The sequence below is a fragment of the Lutra lutra genome, chromosome 14 (assembly GCF_902655055.1).
Source record: "Lutra lutra chromosome 14, mLutLut1.2, whole genome shotgun sequence".
NCBI lineage: Eukaryota > Metazoa > Chordata > Mammalia > Carnivora > Mustelidae > Lutra > Lutra lutra.
The window spans coordinates 71039453-71062921 of NC_062291.1; the positions used below are offsets into that span (position 1 = coordinate 71039453).

General features: G+C 44.6%; 1 pseudogene; it reads right to left on the minus strand.

The window, feature by feature from the left end:
• The window catches only part of LOC125084413 (guanylate cyclase 2G-like), a 45378-nt pseudogene extending 24749 nt beyond the window's left edge, over positions 1-20629 (minus strand).
• Between the last annotated feature and the right edge of the window lie 2840 nt (positions 20630-23469).

Genomic DNA, 23469 nt, shown 5'->3' on the forward strand with positions numbered 1-23469 from the left:
GTCATTGATCCTTTGGATGGCAGCATTCCCAGATGGGAACCAGGAGCGGGCAGCAGAGAGCCAGAGAACAACACTACTTTCTGTCTTCCAAGGGCAGGGGCCTCACCAGCCGGATTTCCAGCACAGATGGTTTCCTGACCCGGGCTTTTGCTCGGTCACCCACATCGCAGACAGCCACATGGTTTCCTTGGAACCAGAGAAAAAGTGGGATGTTCTTAATCTAGGATGATCCAGGAAAAAAGCTCCATTCAGAAGAGACTAGGAAGGGAAGCAGGAAAACTGGCAAGAAACATCTATGAAAGGGAAGACGGACAAGCTCCTCACAGTCCCATCAGCCCTAGGGCACCACTGTCCTTCAAGCAGGCACTCAGCTAGTTGCTCAACACGCGAGATCTCATTTAACAGACAACACAGTCCTGCTGGGGGGGCAGGGTTGTGATTAGCCTGTTTCCAGATGAGATCACTGAGGTTAAGTGACTTGTCCAAGGTCACACATTTGTAGGTAGTACAGCCAGAAGTTGAACATCTGACTCGAAGACTGCTCTGCTTCTGTTATACAGTAATGTCCCATTTTCTTTAAGGGGAATAGTGAGCTGAGGTCTTAAGTGTAAGTCTGGAATCCAAAACCAAGTTCAAGCCCATTTCTACTCCTTACTGCTTGCATAAGCTTGAACAAGGGATTTTGCTTCTCCAAGCTTCCATTTCCTCATCTGTACCATGGAGACTAAAAATAAAACTTACTTAGACTGTTCTTATGGGGGTTCAGTCAGTTGAAATATGTAACACTATTAACTCAAAGCTGGGCACCTATGAAGGTTTCAGTCAGTTGCCTGTCCTTTTGTCTGTCATTATCTACCGAGTTTGCTTTTAGAGAGTCTATCACTCACCATAAATCATAGGCCCACCTGGAAAAATCGATGTAGAAGAGGACAGAGCATCTGGATGTGAGAGATGGTAAGCCTTGGCATGATTTAAATGTCAGCCAAGACCTGCCACTTTTAGTATGGGATTAATTGCAAAAGACTCAGGACTGTGATGGGGCGTCCATGGAGGCAGGGACCTCTGTGGGATAGAGGAGAGGATCCTTGGAAGAGGTAAAGCTTAAGCTGAACCCCGAAGGGCAAGAAGGTTCCAGATGGAGTAGGGTAGGGACGGCAGGCATGGCATCATCTGAGGGTAAAAGACACATAGCATAAGCACCAAGACCCATTGGATGAGCACAGGGTTTAAGCCAGGGAAAACAATTTTTCTGAAAGTATGTTGGGACTAGGCAGTAGAGAACCTTGAGCCTGTGTTAAAGAGTTTGGACACTATCGTACGGGCAACAGAGGTGGGGACCCCAGTGATGGCACTGGAGGGGGAAGAGGGCAAACATTTCAGGAGGCTTCACCAATACAGATACGCTATGCATTGTTGGTTGCCATCTCTAAATGGCTACTTGACCATAATATACAGTTTTGTGGGGCACCTGGGTGGCTCAGTCGGTTAAGCATCTGCCTTTGGCTCCAGTCATTTTCCCAGGGTCCTGGGATTGAGCCCTTCATTGGGCTCCCTGTTCAGCAGGATGTCTGTTTCTCCCTCTCCCTCTGCTACTTCCCGATTGTGCATGCATGCTCTCTCTCTCTCTGTGTGTGTGTGTCTCTGTCTCTATCAAGTAAAGAAATAAAATCTTTCAAAAAATACAGATTTGTATTAATAAAGGTCCTTAAAGTTTGATGGGCGATGATAACCAAGACTGTTTTTTGTAGTTGGAAAACCCAAGTAAACATTTAGAAAGATAAGTTCAGTTGCATAAGGAAAGCTTTGGCTCCAATCTTTGCTAAATCCAGCTTAGGGCAAAGAACAAGTCTCCCCTTGCTTGGAGCTTTTGTTCCCTACTCTCCAGGACTTCCTTCCATTTCAGAGAATAAATACAAGGTTTATTCAGAGAATAAATACAAATACAAATAAATACCATTACAGAAAATAAATACAATAAATAAATACAAATCACATTTTTTTCACCCAGGGGACTTGAACTTCTAAAGAAGTGAAGACTATGAAACATTAAGGTGCTGGGAAACTAACTTTAAATTTTATATAATTTTAGCTAATTTAAATTTATTTAGCCTGCTGTGGCGAATGGCTACCTTATTGGACACTGATATCCTAGAGCTTGGATTACTGCATCCTTGGTACTTCCAAGCTGTGGAATCAGATGGATAATGGTGTTGCTGTGGTATAAGGACTGGCAGTTGCTGAAGCCTGCCGCAGAACCCCTGCCTGTCTTTGTCAGCCTCTCTCCCACACCCCAGACCATTATGGCTCCTTTAGAAGTTCAAGGTTGAGAAGCACCAGTCTAGAGCAACGGGACTACCCTGGCTTTTCCCTGGAGTGTCCCCCTATTCCCAATATCCTGCCTGACAGAAAGGACATGCAGAGAATGGGACAGAGACACATGCTCTGACCTACAGGCAGCCACTGTGCCCTCAGGAGTACCTGGCAAAGTCCTACCGGAGCATAAAGGAGCTCATCCCCCTGCTGGCTCTTGAAAAAAGAACTGACATCCCCAGAAATCATCACACCAGACGAATGGCTGTTGTCACATCTCGACACAGCTGTGCCTCTCTGGGATGGTTGTAAGACAGGAACAATTCCATTGTTCTCAGCACCATGACCAAGTCCTGAAGAGATGGTGCATTTTAGAGGTGAGGAAAATGAGTGCCAAGGTCACACAGTTAATAAATAGGAGAGTCAGGGCTCGGATCCTGATCCTCTGACCCAAAGTGTGAGTGCTTCTCTGTGACATGTCCCTCTCGTGTCCACACCACCACCAGACAGTGCCGTGGCTCGGGCGCTGGGCTCAAGCCAGTGCTGCCCAAATACTGGCTCTGGCATTTATCGAGATGTGTCACCTGTGTCACCTGAGGCCAGAATCCTCTTTCTAAATGAGCATCTAAGCACATGACCTCTCTATGTCATACTCCCAGTGCCTCCCCAACACCTGGAGAATGTGTTTAACACGGAGGAACCCTGTTTTTCAGGGAGACTCTTACCTGGAACCCTAATGCAGACACCAGGTGGGACAGAGCAGAGCTGCTTTGGTTGAAGAGGGAAGAAGGAGGCTCAGGACTCTTCTACATCACACCATCACCCTCCCTCTATCGTTCACCCCCTGACCAGACCAGCAAGCCCCAGAATCCCCAGGGACATTTTAAAAATGACTTGCTAATGAGTCCCGATCTGGTCTTCCCATGTTGGAGCCTCCTTGACTTTGGTACCTCCAAGTCAGCTTTTTTGGGAAAGTCCTAACTCACTTATTGAATGACTAGTGTATGTAAGGATACCAATAAGAAGAAATGACTACCACAAAGGACAGTTTTGAAAATAAAGCCAATATAACAGGAATAACATATACATAACATGTCTGATGTCTGATTTTGACCCATAATGTATTCCTCATCTTTACAGCCAACCTAAATGTCTGTTAGAACAAACTGTATACTTTGTCTACTTTCAGTGTCATTTGTTTCTTAATAAGCAACAAGGTTCAAGAAACTTTTCTTTTGCTTTAAACCTTTTAAGAGTCATACATCTGTTCCAGTACATAGATTCTTGTATTCTCTTACTACCTTGAGTAGCATGTGCCCCTGGGCAAGTACTATCTGAAATTCTAAACTCACTGATCTTTTAAAATTCATTGCACTTGCAGATTTCTAATAAGTTGAGATGAAGGTAAAATTGACCCCCTTTCTTCTCCCTCCTCCCAGGAACAAGGCGCTCTTCTTCTTTTTTTTTTTTTTTTCTATTTTTAATTTTTTTTAAATTTTTTTTTATTTTTTTCAGCATAACAGTATTCATTATTTTTGCACCACACCCAGTGCTCCATGCAATCTGTGCCCTCTACAATACCCACCACCTGGTGCCCCCAACCTCCCACCCCCCACCCCTTCAAAATTCTCAGATCGTTTTTCAGAGTCCATAGTCTCTCATGGTTCACCTCCCCTTCCAATTTCCCTCAACTCCCTTCTCCTCTCCATCTCCCCTTGTCCTCCATGCTATTTGTTATGCTCCACAAATAAGTGAAACCATATGATAATTGACTCTCTCTGCTTGACTTATTTCACTCAGCATAATCTCTTCCAGTCCCGTCCATGTTGCTACAAAACTTGGGTATTCATCCTTTCTTTTTCTTTTTTTTTTTTTTTTTTACAGCTTTATAAACATATATTTTTATCCCCAGGGGTACAGGTCTGCGAATAGCCAGGTTTACACACTTCACAGCACTCACCATAGCACATACCCTCCCCAATATCCATAACCCCACCCCCCTCTCCCAACCCCCTCCCCCCATCAACCCTCAGTTTGTTTTGTGAGATTAAGAGTCACTTATGGTTTGTCTCCCTCCCAATCCCATCTTGTTTCATTTACTCTTCTCCTACCCCCTCAACCCCCCATGTTGCATCTCCTCTCCCTCATATCAGGGAGATCATATGATAGTTGTCTTTCTCCGATTGACTTATTTTGCTAAGCATGATACCCTCTAGTTCCATCCACGTCATCGCAAATGGCAAGATTTCATTTCTTTTGATGGCTGCATAGTATTCCATTGTGTATATATACCACATCTTCTTTATCCATTCGTCTGTAGATGGACATCTAGGTTCTTTCCATAGTTTGGCTATTGTAGACATTGCTGCTATAAACATTCGGGTGCACGTGCCCCTTCAGATCACTACGTTTGTATCTTTAGGGTAAATACCCAGCAGTGCAATTGCTGGGTCATAGGGTAGTTCTATTTTCAACATTTTGAGGAACCTCCATGCTGTTTTCCAGAGTGGTTGCACCAACTTGCATTCCCACCAACAGTGTAGGAGGGTTCCCCTTTCTCCGCATCCTCGCCAGCATCTGTCCTTTCCTGACTTGTTAATTTTAGCCATTCTGACTGGTGTGAGGTGATATCTCATGGTGGTTTTGATTTGTATTTCCCTGATGCCGAGTGATGTGGAGCACTTTTTCATGTGTCTGTTGGCCATCTGGATGTCTTCTTTGCAGAAATGTCTGTTCATGTCCTCTGCCCATTTCTTGATTGGATTATTTGTTCTTTGGGTGTTGAGTTTGCTAAGTTCTTCATAGATTTTGGACACTAGCCCTTTATCTGATATGTCATTTGCAAATATCTTCTCCCATTCTGTCAGTTGTCTTTTGGTTTTGTTCACTGTTTCCTTTGCTGTGCAAAAGCTTTTGATCTTGATAAAATCCCAAAAGTTCATTTTTGCCCTTGCTTCCCTTGCCTTTGGTGATGTTCCTAGGAAGATGTTGCTGCGGCTGAGGTCGAAGAGGTTGCTGCCTGTGTTCTCCTCGAGGATTTTGATGGATTCCTTTCTCACATTGAGATCCTTCATCCATTTTGAGTCTATTTTCGTGTGTGGTGTAAGGAAATGATCCAATTTCATTTTTCTGCATGTGGCTTTCCAATTTTCCCAACATCATTTATTGAAGAGGCTGTCTTTTTTCCATTGGACATTCTTTCCTGCTTTGTCGAAGATGAGTTGACCATAGAGTTGAGGGTCCGTTTCTGGGCTCTCTATTCTGTTCCATTGATCTATGTGTCTGTTTTTGTGCCAGTACCATGCTGTCTTGATGATGACAGCTTTGTAATAGAGCTTGAAGTCCGGAATTGTGATGCCACCAACTTTGGCTTTCTTTTTCAATATTCCTTTGGCTATTTGAGGTCTTTTCTGGTTCCATATAAATTTTAGGATTATTTGTTCCATTTCTTTGAAAAAAATGGATGGTACGTTGATAGGAATTGCATTAAATGTGTAGATTGCTTTAGGTAGCATAGACATTTTCACAATATTTATTCTTCCAATCCAGGAGCATGGAACATTTTTCCATTTCTTTGTGTCTTCCTCAATTTCTTTCATGAGTACTTTATAGTTTTCTGTGTATAGATTCTTAGTCTCTTTGGTTAGGTTTATTCCTAGGTATCTTATAGTTTTGGGTGCAATTGTAAATGGGATGGACTCCTTAATTTCTCTTTCTTCTGTCTTGTTGTTGGTGTAGAGAAATGCAACTGATTTCTGTGCATTGATTTTATATCCTGACACTTTACTGAATTCCTGTACAAGTTCTAGCAGTTTTGGAGTGGAGTATTTGGGTTTTCCACATAGAGTATCATATCATCTGCAAAGAGTGATAGTTTGACTTCTTCTTTGCCGATTCGGATGCCTTTAATTTCCTTTTGTTGTCTGATTGCTGAGACTAGGACTTCTAGTACTATGTTGAATAGCAGTGTTGATAACGGACATCCCTGCCGTGTTCCTGACCTTAGCGGAAAAGCTTTCAGTTTTTCTCCATTGAGAATGATATTTGCGGTGGGTTTTTCATAGATGGCTTTGATAATATTGAGGTATGTGCCATCTATCCCTACACTTTGAAGAGTTTTGATCAGGAAGGGATGCTGTACTTTGTCAAATGCTTTTTCAGCATCTATGGAGAGTATTATATGGTTCTTGTTCTTTCTTTTATTAATGTGTTGTATCACATTGATTGATTTGCGGATGTTGAACCAGCCTTGCAGCCCTGGAATAAATCCCACTTGGTCGTGGTGAATAATCCTTTTAATGTACTGTTGAATCCTATTGGCTAGTATTTTGGCGAGAATTTTTGCATCTGTGTTCATCAAGGATATTGGTCTGTAGTTCTCTTTTTTGTTGGGATCCTTGTCTGGTTTTGGGATCAAGGTGATGCTGGCCTCATAAAATGAGTTTGGAAGTTTTCCTTCTATTTCTACTTTTTGGAACAGTTTCAGGAGAATAGGAATTAGTTCTTCTTTAAATGTTTGGTAGAATTCCCCCGGGAAGCCCTCTGGCCCTGGGCTTTTGTTTGTTTGGAGATTTTTGATGACTGTTTCAATCTCCTTACTGGTTATGGGTCTGTTCAGGCTTTCTATTTCTTCCTGGTTCAGTTGTGGTAGTTTATATGTCTCTAGGAATGCATCCATTTCTTCCAGATTGTCAAATTTGTTGGCGTAGAGTTGCTCATAGTATGTTCTTATAATTGTCTGTATTTCTTTGGTGTTCGTTGTGATCTCTCCTCTTTCATTCATGATTTTATTTATTTGGGTCCTTTCTCTTTTCTTTTTGATAAGTCTGGCCAGGGGTTTATCGATCTTATTAATTCTTTCAAAGAACCAGCTCCTCGTTTCGTTGATTTGTTCTATTGTTTTTTTGGTTTCTATTTCATTGATTTCTGCTCTAATCTTTATGATTTCTCTTCTCCTGCTGGGTTTAGGGTTTCTTTCTTGTTCTTTCTCCAGCTCCTTTAGGTGTAGGGTTAGGTTGTGTACCTGAGACCTTTCTTGTTTCTTGAGAAAGGCTTGTACCGCTATATACTTTCCTCTCAGGACTGCCTTTGTTGTGTCCCCAGATTCTGAACTGTTGTGTTTTCATTATCATTTGTTTCCATGAATTTTTTCAATTCTTCTTTAATTTCCTGGTTGACCCATTCATTCTTTAGAAGGATGCTGTTTAGTCTCGATGTATTTGGGTTCTTTCCAAATTTCCTCTTGTGATTGAGTTCTAGCTTCAGAGCATTGTGGTCTGAAAATATGCAGGGAATGATCCCAATCTTTTGATACCGGTTGAGACTTGATTTAGGACCAAGAATGTGATCTATTCTGGAGAATGTTCCATGTGCACTAGAGAAGAATGTGTATTCTGTTGCTTTGGGATGAAATGTACTGAATATATCTGTGATGTCCATCTGGTCCAGTGTGTCATTTAAGGCCTTGATTTCCTTGTTGATCTTTTGCTTGGATGATCTGTCCATTTCAGTGAGGGGAGTGTTAAAATCCCCTACTATTATTGTATTCTTGTCGATGTGTTTCTTTGATTTTGTTATTAATTGGTTTATATAGTTGGCTGCTCCCACGTTAGGGGCATAGATATTTAAAATTGTTAGATCTTCTTGTTGGACAGTTCCTTTGAGTATGATATAGTGTCCTTCCTCATCTCTTATTATAGTCTTTGGCTTAAAATCTAATTGATCTGATATAAGGATTGCCACTCCTGCTTTCTTCTGATGTCCTTTAGCATGGTAAATTCTTTTCCACCCCCTCACTTTAAATCTGGAGGTGTCTTCGGGTTTAAGATGAGTTTCTTGTAGGCAACATATAGATGGGTTTTGTTTTTTTATCCATTCTAATTCCCTGTGTCTTTTGATTGGGGCATTTAGCCCATTAACATTCAGGGCAAGTATTAAGAGATATGAATTTAGTGCCATTGTATTGCCTGTAAGGTGACTGTTATTGTATATTGTCTCTCTTTCTTTCTGATCTACTACTTTTAGGGTCTCTCTTTGCTTAGAGGACCCCTTTCAATATTTCCTGTAGAGCTGGTTTGGTATTTGCAAATTCTTTCAGTTTTTGTTTGTCCTGGAAGCTTTTAATCTCTCCATCTATTTTCAATGATAGCCTAGCTGGATATAGTATTCTTGGCTGCATGTTTTTCTCGTTTAGTACTCTGAATATATCATGCCAGCTCTTTCTGGCCTGCCAGGTCTCTGTGGATAAGTCTGCTGCCAATCGAATATTTTTACCATTGTACGTTACAGACTTCTTTTCCCGGGCTGCTTTCAGGATCTTTTCTTTGTCACTAAGACTTGTCAATTTTACTATTAGGTGACGGGGTGTGGACCTATTCTTATTGATTTTGAGGGGGGTTCTCTGAACCTCCTGAATTTTGATGCTTGTTCCCTTTGCCATATTGGGGAAATTCTCTCCAATAATTCTCTCCAATATACCTTCTGCTTCCCTCTCTGTTTCCTCTTCTTCTGGAATCCCAATTATTCTAATGTTGTTTCGTCTTATGGTGTAACTTATCTCTCGAATTCTCCCCTTGTGGTCCAGTAGCTGTTTGTCCCTCTTTTGCTCAGCTTCTTTATTCTCTGTCATTTGGTCTTCTATATCGCTAATTCTTTCTTCTGCCTCATTTATCCTAGCAGTGAGAGCCTCCATTTTTGATTGCACCTCATTAATAGCTTTTTTGATTTCAACTTGGTTAGATTTTAGTTCTTTTATTTCTCCAGTAAGGGCTTTTATATCTCCCGAGAGGGTTGCTTTAATATCTTCCATGCCTTTTTCAAGCCCGGCTAGAACCTTGAGAATCGTCATTCTGAACTCTAGATATGACATATTACCAATGTCTGTATTGATTAGGTCCTTAGCCTTTGGTACTGCCTCTTGTTCTTTTTTTTTGTGGTGAATTTTTCCGCCTTGTCATTTTGTCCAGATAAGAGTATATGAAGGAGCAAGTAAAATACTAAAAGGGTGGCAACAACCCCAGGAAAATATGCTTTAGCCAAATCAGAAGAGATCCCAAATCGTGAGGGGGGAGAAAGGGGATAAAAAGGTGTTCAGAAAGAAAAAAAAAAAAAACTATTAAAAAAAAGAAAGCTGATAAAGAAAAAATATAAAAAGAGGAAAAAATATATATATATTAAACTATTTAAAAAACGTTAAAAAAGAAAACGGTAAAAGTTAAAAAAAATTTAGCAGAAGAAGAGAAAAAGAAAAAAAATAAAAAATTGAAAAAGAAAAAAAAATTAAATTAACTGCAAGGCTAAAAAATCATGGGGAGAAAGCCATGAGTTCCGTGCTTTGCTTTCTTCTCCTCTGGAATTCCGCCGCTCTCCTTGGTAGGTGAACTTGGTCCTGGCTGGGTTTCCCGTTGATCTTCTGGGGGAGGGGCCCGTTGTAGTGATTCTCAAGCGTCTTTGCCCCAGGCGGAGTTGCACCGCCCTTACCCGGGGCCGCGCTGAGTCATCCGCTCGGGTTCGCTTTCGGGAGCTTTTGTTCCCTGAGCGCTTTCCGTAGAGTCCGGAGAACGGGAATGAAGATGGCGGCCTCCCGGTCTCCGGCCCGGAGGAGCCGAGAGCCCCGGGCCCCACTCCTCAGTGCGCCCTCAGAGAACAGCGCCCAATGACTCCCGAGCTGACTGAGCCCGCGACCGGTTCAAGGCAACCCCGAGCTGAGAGTCACTCCTTGGCTCTGTCTCTGCAGCCGGCTTCCCCGTTCTAATACCGGTAAGCTCTGGGACACTCAGCCCCCCCCGATCCTTCTGTGACCCTGCGGGACCTGAGGCCGCGCTGACCCCGCCTGGGCTTCACCCCGGTTAAGCCTCTGGAGCGATGTCCCTCAGCGGAACAGACTTTTAAAAGTCCTGATTTTGCTCCGTTGCTCCGCCGCTCGCCGGGAGCCGGCCCCTCCCCCCGCGGTCTGTCTTCCCGTCGCTTTGGATTCACTTCTCCGCCAGTCCTACCTTGCAGAAAGTGGTTGATTTTCTGTTTCTAGAATTGCTGTTCTTCTTCTCTTCAATCTCCCGTTGGATTTGTAGGTGTTTGCAATCTTTAGATAAGCTATTTAGCTGATCTCCCGCTACCCGAAGTAGTCTCAGCCTGCTACTTCTCCGCCATCTTGACTCCTCCCTCCAACAAGGCGCTCTTCTTAAACTACAGAAACCCAAGTCTACCTTTCTACTCTAAAGATCATTTCTCACTAACATTTTCCATAGGGCAATATGTGCTCGAGTGATTAGTATACACTTGCAAAGCTTGCACTGGTGAATATGAATAACAAAGAGAAAAAGAAAAAAGGAAAGAAAAGACACTTCAGAATTCCAAGCGAAAATATGCTAAGTCATAAGAGATGGTCAGAGTAGTATTTTTTGAAATTATGTAAATGTTATATACTTATCAAATAATGTTATGTTTACTAAATGTGTGCCAAACCTCCCAGCCTTGAGTACCCCACACCTGGGTAACCCTGTGTTACTTTTCTCCTGCTCACCACTAGCAAAGCACTCTTCCCAAATATCACCTCCTTTCTGAAGCCTTCACGATGCTGAAACCTTTACCCCCATTTGTAGGGCTTTCATCTCACCATGTAGACAGACGCCTCTCAGAGTGCTTGCCTCTCTCAGAAGACATAATCTGTCGCGTGTCGCCATACCCCGCACTATGTCTGACCTTCAGTCCCTGTCTCGTGTGTGTGTGTGTTGAGCAAATGAATCCTGTCTTCATCATCAGTAGATCAAAGGAGTTAATGTGGTTTTGAAAATATCTGTAGGCTGCCCAGGAGACAGCTTTAATGTTTGAACAGGATGTGTGGGTTTTTATGCCCACAGGGTAATAGGACTGAAGGGAACCTTCAAGACCATCTGATCATTCTTAAGTATTGAGAAACTGAGTCCTGGAAATGATATCTCCCAAAGATATTCATCAAGGAAGAAGTGGGGGACCCAGAAGCAAAATGCGTAGCTCAAGACTCTGTTAAGCACCCACTTTATAAAAAAAGTTGCCCTCAGCTTTCAGAAACTTCTAGATGAGGTCCCTTCCACAAATCACTAGCAGTGAGCAGGAAATGGATATGGAAATGGTCAGGTGTGGCCTCACCTTGTTCTGCTAGAATGGTGACATCATCATACTTGATCTGCCACCAAATGTCTTTATTTTGTTTTTGCAATTTTCCACTCCGCATCCTTAAAACAGATCTATGATCACAATTCTCAAGACAGTAATCAGGAGGGTCATTGTGAGGATCACAGCAGTCCCACGTCGGGGGCAGAGACCTGTCATTACTACAGTCTGCTGGAGAACCACACTGAGCACATCCGGGGTCCTGGCTGGTCCTGCCAAGCAGATGCCTCAAAGGCAGGGGCCCCCGCTAGGATATGCTGGGTCCACTGAGACTTGCCTCTTCCAAGGATTCTTTTCTGATCTCCCCTTCGGTTCCCGTGGCAACTACTCTCCCCTCCCACCTTTGTATGGAAACTTCCATTGTAGACAATGGTGATAACTACCACTTCTACTGAACCTTTACTGTGTTTTCTCCTTAGAGTCGTTCTTACCTACGATCCGTCTAACTTCAGGGCTGGTCTCCGAACCACAGGACCACACTCCCTTGTTCAGACTCTCTCTAACACCTTAGAAACAAAGTCCCTGAGACTCACATCCCTCTAGAGCCAGGTTTCTCTAGAGCCGAGGTTCTCTACAGGGGAGGCAGGCGATGTTGGAGATGTGGGGGGTTTGCTGCAACCAGAGTGTGCTGCTGGCGTGTATGGGGTGAAGGCCGGGCCACTGCTAAGCATTGTACAGTGCACAGGACACGTCCCCACACAAAAAGCAGCCTGCCCAAAATGTCAATAATGCCACTGCCATTGAGACACCCTCCCGTGGAGAATCCCTACCTGCCACCTTCTCTGATAACCTGCACTGACCTGTAGAAGCAGGTGTGGGTTCACAGGCTCATTATAAAATCCGCAGCGGGGTCTGTGTTCAGGGAGGGAGCCACGGGGCCAATGAAGCATGGAGAAATTCCTCATGGGTCTTAAAAAAATTTTTTTTAAAGTCAGGGCCCACTTGATTTATTCTGTCTCTAACTTAGGCATAGGAGCAACAACTTAAACATGAGTGTCTTTAAAATAAATTTGCAACAGGCTGACCTTGGTCTCTTAATTGAAACACTGGGTGCCCTGTCTGATTTCCACACCTCACCTAGATTCTTCAAATTCACCTGCAGGTAATCTAATTCATGAAAGGGCAATATCTTTCTGTTGGGTAAAAGAGGTGACTTAAGCTTTTGATTTAAAAACAATATCCCAACCCTTTGGTGCTGCTGGCGTTTTCTCCCAGGTCTAATAGAGACAAATCTTGTTACAGAGCACCTTGCCGTTTCACAGACCAAAACATCTCCCCCCATGTGGAGAATGACCATTCCTACCACGCTGAGGATCTATTTTGCCACGGTTATTGCATTTCCTGGGCCAAATTACTTTGGCACATTAAAATTCCATGAGAGTAGGGAGAGAAAAAGTGACAAATCAAATCTGGATTAGGGGTGGTGATGGTGGGGACAAGTAGAAATTCAATTCAATTTTAAGTTTCCTTTGAGTTTTCTCATTGATTAAGAGCTGAGAGAAAAAATGGATTTTTCTAGGGATTCCTGGGCTCAGGAACCCAGGACAGCAGCCAGGTCTTGGTATCCACAAAGCTCTCAGTTTGGGAATCAGGGTGCCTGGGAGTAAGTTTGGCTGGCTGGGGACTCAACACCACAGGGGGCACTCTGTCCCATCACCCCTAGGCCAGGGCCTCTCCCTGAGGTCACAGGCCAGTGGGACCTGCCTGGCTGCATGAGAGGAGGCCCAGGTCCCACTGGAGGTGCACTTGGTGCCGGGGGCAGGTGGGGTGGGGGGATAAGGTTGCTATGATCTCAACTGGAACTAGAAGTGGCTAAGCCACACCCAGCGTCAAGGTCAAGATTTTTTTAAAGGCCTAAAGTTGATCTTTATGAGTTCAGAGAGCTCCAGACAACCTGTGTGGTGGATTCCAGAAGCTGGATCTCAACCCGGGCTAATAGCAGGACCCCCAGACCACTCTTCCCTTCCAGGTCCCTTCCTGTAGCACCATGTAAATGCAGAGAACTGTCTTTCCCAGTACCCGATTACCTTCTGGTAGAAGGTAATGACCTTCTGGTAGAAGGACCCACAATAGGTCACCTTGGTCGTAATGGAACCCTTGTCATCAGTGACCTGTCAATATGTTCCAGGTCAGCTCTGTCCCATGCTGGGAGTACTTCCAGCTCTGGCAATGGTGTCTCCGTAAAAAATTCTCTGTGGGAGGGGTGCCTGGGTGGCTCAGTTGGTTAATCATCGGCCTTTGGCTCAGGTCATGATCTCAGAGTCCTGGGATCGAATCCCACATTGGGCTCCTTGCTCAGTGGGGAGCCTGCTTCTCCCTCTGCCTTCTGCTCCCCCTGCCTGTGCTCTCTCTCTGTGTCAAGTAAATAAATAAAACCTTAAAAGAAAGAATTCTCTATGGGAACCACTGTGTCCCATCATCCCCTACAGTCACCACTGGCTGGGATCACCTGGGATCACCTGGATCACCTGGGATCACCACTGGCTGCTGGTTTCTCTCCTATCTTCCCCCTGTGCCAGACCATCTGCTGGCCTTGACCTGTCCTAGTGCCACATCTCTGATCCCTCCATTCTGGGGCCTGATTCTGGCCTCCTGCCAAGCGAGGGAACTGGCAAAAGGGAACTGGCGTGGTCCGAGCTCACTGCTATCTCTTCCGCTACTTCCGTGCACTGGATTACTAGATACTCAAAACCACAGCTCAGAGGCAGATGTTTGCAGGAGTCTCATTTTTCAGGTAAAGAAACAGACGTACATGGAGGTTAAACAACTCCCCCTAAGGCCCACAGTTAGTAAATAACAGAACTGGGATGGGAACCCAGATCTCTAACTCCAAAGGTCACTGACATTTCACCTAGCATCCTCTGTCCTTCCTTGCGATGCTGGGGTGCAGATTTCACAAGACGTCATCAGACTATTATTTATTGTAGGCTCTGGAAGATGAGAAAGTGCGTGCTTGTGTTGCATATGCATGTGTGTGTGTGTGTGTGTGTGTGTGTGTGTGTGTGTTAGGACTGTGAGGGGAAATAGAGGGAGACCATCAGAGCCAAAGACAAACATCCTCTGAGAAGGGGGCGGGGCCCGTGCTGGAAGTAGACTTGTTTCCAGAAGCCTTCATCTCCGGGACCTTCTCCATAGGAGTCCGGGGCTATAAGAAACACTGACTCGTAGACCGCGGGGGAAGTGTGTCACCTTCTTATTTGTCAATACTTCCTTCCAAAAGCTGTCTTAAAACACAATGAAATCAATGTCGCCATTTGTAGGAAATAGCCCCGTTCGATGGAAGTGCCTAAAGATGATGTCAAATTTGAAACTCTTCATCATAATCCTCGGAAACACAATGACTCTGGAAAGCCTGCCCCCCGCCCCCCCACCGCCCGCCCACCACCACCAGGTCCATATTCTCGAGCCAGCCCAGAAGCAGTGAGAGGGAAGCCAAAAAAGAATAATAAATAAAGGCTTACCTGGGGTGTCAAGCAGCTATGATGCAGAAAGTTTACCTTCTAGCAATGGGTGGCAAAAACTTGAAAAATTGAGGACTGTTGATGCTCAATTTTCTGCTCGTGGCTTCCGTGGTTTGCTAGGATCGTTATTATCTGTGTTATTACTATTATGAAATTAATGTCCACTTGCTCTATGTATGCATACATGAGGTACAGACGGCCTTTCCCGATTTCCCTACGGCCCCCTCCTGTCTGTTCCGAGAGGTATCCAACCATTCTAGGCCTGTACAGAGGAGTGTGGGTGTGCATGCATGTACATTTTACATAAATAGTATCACACTAAAATGCTGCTCTGCACCTGGATATTTTCCCCACACCTACACCTATTTTGGGGATATTTTACAGAATGAATTTATGCTCTTCTTTTTTTTAAAGCTGGGTGAGTTCAATTGCATGGACGTTGTATGGTATATTTTTATTTCTATAAGCTTCTGCCACTGCAATTCAGTGGGAAAGTGATCAGGGAGGCTTGGGGGGAAAGCAACAAGGGGGCTGAGGGCTTCCCTGCCAGTACTAGGACCTGTCCCAGCCTCTCTTCACGTGGCCGCAGGCAGAAGTGATACAAGTGAAGAGAAAGGAGTGGCCAGCAGTAACACAGGGAGGCAGGGGGGTGTTCTGGGAAGTCTGGCATTTGCTTAGAATTCCAATTGCTGTCCAGAGAAATCCAGAGAAATACTTCTTGATAAAAAGGTAAAAACTCCAGACCATTGTTATACATTTTCCTTTACTTCCTCTTGCTCTATTTCAGCTCACGATTATAGAAAACAAGCTTACTTTATGGCGCACCTGGGTGGCTCAGTTCGTGTTAAGCATCAGACTCTTGGTTGCGGCTCAGGTCACGATCTCATGGGTCGTGGGATGAAGCCCCGCTCAATGGGGAATCTGCTTAAAGATTCTCTCTTGCTGCTCCTCTCCTCACTCGTGTTCTCTCTCTCCCAAATAAATATATAAATCTTAAAAAAATAAATAAAGTAAAACAAACCAAGTTCACTTTAAGAAGGGTAAAACTGCTGTTTAAAAAAAAAAATCATACAGCGTGTCCATAGCTAAATGTACTTGGTGTTTTTTAGAAGCCTGCGAGTGGGATGACGCTGGGGCCAGCCTGCTCGGGTTTGAATACCAGCTCTCCCTGCTCCTAGTCATGTGGCCTCGGGCAAGTCATTTCAGCCCTCAGGGACTCAGTTTCCTCATCTTTAAAATGAGGACAATAAAAAGTGTCTCCCCGTGGGGTGGTGTGAGCTGAAATGGGTTTCCATATATCAGGTGCTCATGGTGGGGTCTGGTACCCAGTCGACACTCCATAAGGCAGAGCTCCTGAGGCAAAGGGCTCAGTCCCAGGGTCCAAAAGACCCAGTCTGGAGCAGCAGCTATGCCCCTAGGAAGCTCCGAGCTCTTGGGTGAGGTATTTCAGTTATCTGAGCCCCCAGTTCTTTGTCTGGAACCCTAATAACATCTACCTTCCAAGCCTGTCGGAAATGAGAGCCACGATGGTGCAAATCAGGGCTGGCATATCTGCCTCACGGGGCTCTCGGGGTACCGAGCACAACAGGACACATAGTACATGCACATATAGGAACTTAGAGGAGGGAACGTGGTGTGCGTTAGCCGTCCCGATCATCACCACATAAACCAAACCACCTAAGACCAGTATGGGACCAGTATGCTGGTCTCTCCAGGCCTTTGCTGGGGTTCCAACAGGGACCTCTCACCCATGGTGCAGAAGAACTCTGGGTAAATTCTTTCTGCTCCATTTCAGTGTCCCAATCATAAAACAAGGACATGGGTTACCTGGCTCAAAGGGTGGTAATGAGTCCTCAGTGAGCTAATACACCTGACACACAGCAAGGGTTCCTTACTCGTTCTTTCTTTCTTTTTTTTTTTTTAAGATTTTATTTAATTATTTGAGAGAGAGAGTGAGTGAGCAACAGAGAAGGTGAGCGGGAGAGGGGCAGAGGGAGAGAGAGAGAGTCTCAGGCAGACTCCCCACTGAGCACAGAGCCCTGTGTGGTGCTCCATCCCATGACCCCAAGTCATGACCTGAGCCAAAACTAAGAGTCATGCTCTCCACTGACATGCACTCCACTGACTCAGGCACCCCGACTTGTTACTTCTTACTGTGGGGGTCCCCGAGGGCTTACCAGCACCCACCTCTGACTGCCGCACAATAATGGAGACAGATTCTCCTGCGCTGGTTCCCAGGTTCTCTGCAGCCAGCAGAATAAGTTTTGCATCCTCTGAGCTTCAGGTTAGGATGATAACTAAGAAGAGAAAACCAAATCAGTCCATCACACATGCTTGTGCACACACAGACACACGTGCGCGCGCGTGCTTTTTAAAAAGTGTGGCCTAAAGCCGCTCCCAGTGAGCAAATGAGATGTGAACTTTCTCTTTCCTTGAGCATGCTTGAGGAAACAGGGATGCCTTAACCTATCCCCAGCGTGGACACTTCCTGAGACACGTCCACAGCCCCCAGACAGGTAGCTTTGGCCCTGCACCCCCAAATCCTCGCCGTGGGTCTCTCTCGAAGTGTGAGCCAGCAAAATTGGTTTTCTGCTTTTGTGCTCAGTTTCTTCATTTAACTCACTCAGAGCAACAGGTCTGGCTTGTGGCTCATCAGCCACTGGGCGGTTAGGAGGGGTTCGCTGATGACTCAGAATCAGGAGCGTTCAGACCTGAGTCTGGGTGGGGGGTGGGGAGGAGGAAGAGGCCATCATGCTTTTCTCCCCTGCAAACACATCACCATGCATTTTGAGGACACCCAAATGAAGCAGTGACTTGTTTTCTGAATGTGGTAAATGAGAGCCTGCTTATTGGGGTCCCAATTGTGTGTCAGGCATGGCACTAAGCACAGGATACAGCAGCTGGCCAGAGAGAAGACCCGTGCCCTCGGGAAGCCGACAGTCACACAACGTACACGCAAACACATTAAAGACAGCATGTAAGATTCTAGTTAGTGAGGGGGAAGGATGCTCTGATACTATGGTGTGTTGGAGGGTGGGGAGGTGCTTCTCCCCATCAGGCAGTCAGAAAAGGCCCCTCGGACAAGGTGGGCTCTGGGCTGAGTCTGGAAGGCTAAGAGGGAGCTCCCCACAGGAAGAGTGCTGGGCGCGGGGCTTGTGGAATGGCAGGTAGCACTCCAGACCAAGGGATCAGCAAGTCCCCAATCCCAAGGCTACGAAGACCGTAAAGGGCTTAATTTATTTGAAGAATAGAAAGGAGTCATTACTGATTCATGCTAGAAAGGAGAGCCTCTTAAGTATCCCAGTAAGAGTGATTGCTCTCTTACGCCGACCCGTTGTGCCGAGCGTTGTTCAGCGCTCTACAGGCATGACTTCAGTTAATCCTCACCATTCTGTGAGGTGGATAGGATGACTGTCTCCATTCCACAGGGAAGGTACCTGAGGCACAGAGAAGTTAATGCACTTGCTCAAGAGCACACTGCTAGAAAGTGTCAGAGGCTGGTTTCAAATCCCGGGCTGTCTATCTCCAGAGCCCATGCTCTAAACATTAACCCAAACGAAGGAGCCAGCCCACCTGGAAGAGGCTTCCAGAACCTTCTCTGTGCCTCATAACACTATAAACATCCACATTTCACTTTAGATTAAAAAAAATGACTTTGTTGTTGGTGATGCTTTTATACTTCATTAATTTTACACCCTGTTTCTTTCTGCTTCTTACATTCATAGAAAGATGAAGAGTTCTGAGTTGTTGTTTTTCTCAAACAATCTGCTTTGCTCATTTGTCTCTCTAAACATAAGCAACAGAAGACTCTTTCCTACTTACTTCTGGTAGCCAGTGACAGCCTCTAAGAGTCTTTTGAAGGAAGGCTCAGTCATTGTTGGTATAATTCACACTGACAGTGACGGTGAACTGGGATTTGAGTCCATTCTCTACAACCTTCCACAGTTCATCCACTCCATCCCAGGAGGAAGTCCCAGAGTGACCTCCAACATTCAAATATGTTTCCAGCCCAGATACCAGAGCCTTCTCTAGAACACATCACCAATTTTGTTCCTGGGTGGCATGAGTGTCACACAGGTGTCATATAAGAAGTTATCCTCCAGTTTTGCAGTTTAACAAGGTCGAACACAGGGATATTCCACTCTGAGCCCAGCAAGCCAATAACCTTGAAAGGAACCAAAAGGATGTCTTTCCATAATTCAGTTTATGCTACACTCAAACCCCATGATAAGGTATCTGTATAATCTTTGGCTTCCGTAAGTCTATGGGTCATACTGGACCCTCTCTTTTGGAATATTGATGATAGTGTCTTGGATCATCTTGAGGATGCAATACCTCAAAGGACAAGAGTAACCACAAGAAGCATTTATTGACTGATTTGTTCCTCATTCACTTCTCAATACTTTTCATCAGGAGCCCATTATTTACAACCAACTTTGGAGACCTTGCTCTTAAAGGGGCTTATGATCAATTATTAGAGGAACTAAGACATAAACAAACAGTTTCAGAGTTGAATATACCTTTCAATATTTATAAGATATAGACTTATAGGGGTTAAGAAGTTCCTTCTGATTGGGGAATTAGGGGTATGAAGGGTGAGAGTGGAGAAGTGAACAAAAATTCCAGGGCATTTGAACTTGACTTTGAAGAATGGGCAAGCTCTGGACAGCTGGAAATGTATCAAAAGAAAAATTTCGGAAGAGACCAAGATCCAAGTTCAAACGTGAACTTCATCTGACACCAGCCACTAATGACAGTTCTGCAGTATTTTTGAGCGTAAGGGCGAAGATGCTCCTTCCTAGTCTGCCTTTGCATCCACACCTCTCTGCGTGCAAGATACCAAAGACTTCCACAAAGCTAATCCCATTTACTAAACAGAAACAAGTCATCTGTTTGTCTTCTTTGCTTGTCCCGGCTTGTTGTAATCTGTCAAACTTCACTCTTTCCCATTTACCGTTAACGTCACTGGATAGTTTATTACACCCACGAAAGGGAAACCTACACAAACGAATGATGTTTTTCTGCTTGAAACGGAACATTCATTTTTCTACTTAATTTTCCTGAGCCGTGTGGCTGACAACATTTGAGGGAATGGTACGAGTCTATACACAACAGCACCATGTCCGAACAATCGACAAGTTTGTTAGTGAACCTCTGCCTAATGAGTATTGATTTGACAGGCTTTCTTTCAAGAGGATGTTAACCATTCTAATTACATGGTCTAATTACATATCAAAGAAATGGTACCCAAATCCTACAGAGTTATTATCTATAATAATGTCATCCCTGCCACGAGATCATTCAAGTGTATCCCATCACCTTTAAAACCATCCCTTCTAATGACAAACAGCCAAAGTTTTTAGAAGGATATCCTCTACCTCAGTTGCTACTGGATGTGCTGGTCCAAACAGGGCAGAAATCTGTTGTCTCTGGACCTGATTGGTGAGAATAGCAACAGACTCCCTAATGCTGCAAGTTGAGTTGGTGTAAGTGAGTTTCCAGCTGAAGTTTCTGAGGTCCACTGTCTCTGAGTTGATCTTGTCCATGGTAGTCTAGAGGGCTACACCCAGCCTTTGCACACTGAATGAACGGGAGATGTTCCAGGGGGCCTGAAAGGCCACAGTGAGGTTGGCAGCCTCAAGCCACGTCACCAGCATACTGGTGAAGAGTGTCAGAACTAGTGTTGGGTAGACAGCATGACCTTCCATCCCCAAACAGAGCCCAGTCCTGAATGAAGCTTCAGCTCCTATCCTGGGAGCCAGGGATGGCATCTAACACCTGTATCACTGCCGAACTCAGGTGCTCAGCTTCCTGACCACGCATGGCTGGAGCTTAAAAGGTAGTGCAGAGTTCCCTGAGAACCACAGCTTGCTTTCTGGTCAATGCCATTGGTTAATCAAAACCTTCCCTTTTCAGAGTCTGTCCTAACACATCTAGAAGCTGCAATCTTGAAGAAAGAGGCTGGGGTAAGGAGTCAGCAAAACCCTGGTAATGGATCCAAGTGACACCACTGACAAACTTCATGGTCCTGGGAATGTCACAGCCCCGCCCCCCATCCTCCTAAAACCCAAATCTCTCCTCACTAGTAAGGGAAAAATCAAGAGAACCACTCAAATGTAAGCAGATGGCCTGGGCTGGAATTCTAACTCCACCACAAATTCTGTGACCTGCGACATGTTACTTCCCCTCTCTATGCCTTCATTTCCTGATCCCTAAAATGGGGGTAAAACTATAAAGGGACCTTCACCCAAGTGACATGGTGAGTATTGAAAGCAATCCAGTGCCTGACACAGTGGCTGGGCAAAGAACTATTTCATACACATTAGATGACTGTGGTGGTAATGATGATGATAGTGATGACTGATGATGTTGATATCATCACAAGGATGATGATTATCACCTGCTGAATCCATCTTACAGGAAATACTCCTAGATTGAGCAGTCTGAAGTCTGGGAGGGGGCTTACTCACAGCCACTACCATCCCTACCCCTCACCTAGTCCTAGGGCCCCCAGGGAGACGTTATTGACAGATCAACACTCACTCTCCCTCTATACAGCTCAGGGCCAAGCTGGAGAAAGTTCTCTGTTGATTAATTACATATGAAGTATTACATAGGTAATCGTTTACATATGAACTATAACTTCACATGAAGTAATATAAGATAGCAGGCCCCTTGGAAAGCCATCGCTATCCCCAGGTGAGATAGCCCAGCCACCAGCTGGGCAATTGCTCACCAGTAGAAAAGATTCAGTTTCCTCCTACCATGGGCTTTCTTCCGTATCCCACTGGCAGGGAAGGAGCTGGCGTATCCCAGTCACCTCAGGATTAGTAGACTTGCTATGGCTCTCAGGGCTTGACCTAAGGACCACCTACATCAGTGTCTTCTGATGATCAGATGGATAGGTTCAAGGGCCCCACTGCAGACCCTCTGAACCAGATGTCTTGGGTTGACCCTGGGAATCTGCATTTAACAGGCCCTCGTGTATCCCTATGCACACTAAGGCTTAAGAAACTTTGAGACAGTCTAAGGTGAGAGGGGGGAAAGGATAGCCTAATGACTATCCATCCTCTGGTTATGTTCCTTCAGTAGCAAGCTCCCCTCCCTGCCATGGGATTACTGAGTCTTAGGTCTTGCCTACCTCATAGGGCTGTTTCCAAACCTGTGGATTAGAGGGATTGGCTTTTCTCCAAACCAAACTCCTCAAAACTGGTTCTTCACCAAGCTACAGATTCTCTTTCTCCTCTGCTAGGACAGCTCAGTGTCAAACTGGCAAATCATATGAGTCTAGACTCCCATGCTCTAACCATAGTTAGAGTTCCAGGGACCTTTTTGACTCAGATGGTTACCAGATGTATGTGGCCCTGAGTAAGTCAGTTACATCTATGCCCTAATTTCCTCAATTTCAAAATGACATGACAACACCCCTCTGAGAAGGATGTTGTAAAGATATTGTGAGATTATGTAATTCCTTAGCAAGCTGCTTCCCATTTAGCTCAATATAGGAGCATCCTTGATGGGTATGTCATTGAACTGGTCATAATGCCAAAGCAAGGATTCTAGAAACAATGTCTTATTACATGCTCTGCATCCCCTCTCCCCCTCCCACACAAACTTCTTAAAACTTACACCCCCACTCTAGATAATTTTAGATTCTTTACATTTACAGATAGTCTTTCTCTGAGAAACTCTGAGGCCAAGGTGACTGTGTGGGTCCCTCCTTGTATCCTCAGACCCAGCACACTGTTGGGCCTTTAAACATGCAAATTAATATTAGTCATAATTAGTATGAGTAATCTTTGTATTCTTATATTTTTAAAAAGATTTTATTTACTTATTTGAGAGACAGAGAGAGCACAAGCGGAGGAAGGGGCAGAGGGAGAAGGAGAGGTAGAAACAGACTCCCCACTGAGCAGGGACTCCCCCTCCCCCCCCCCGCCCAACGAGGGTTGCAAGCCCAGGACCATGAGACCATGACCTAAGCCGAGAGCAGCCATTTAACCAACTGAGCCACCCGGGTGCCCCAGTACTCTGTGTATCCATAATGTGCTTACACGTTGATATGGTCAAAACCAGAAGAAGATACTAGTGAGATTCGGTGTTGGTGAGAGTTTGTTTAATCAACAGACATACACTGCTGATAGGAAAGTTAATTGATAGCAGTTTTTCCATATGCATCCAAGTCTTAGAATATATACATTTTTGACTGAGAAATTCCAATTTGGGATATTTGACCTGAATAAAGAAGATCATATAAAATTTAACTGCAGTCAAAAATCAGACACAAACTGTATACCTGAAACGAACATAACACTCTATGGTAACTATGTTGGAGTTAGAATTAAAATCTTAATTAAAAAAATTAAACACAAACTTTCTGTCCAACAGTAGGGGCCCGGATAAATAACCTGGCATGAATCCATATGATTGAGGACGAAGCAGTCATTCAAAATGATATTTTAAATGTACATTTACTGACTTGGAAAAACGGTCACCATGTTTTAAGTAAGGAAGCACACTATAAAAATGACATGTGCAGGTGTCTCTG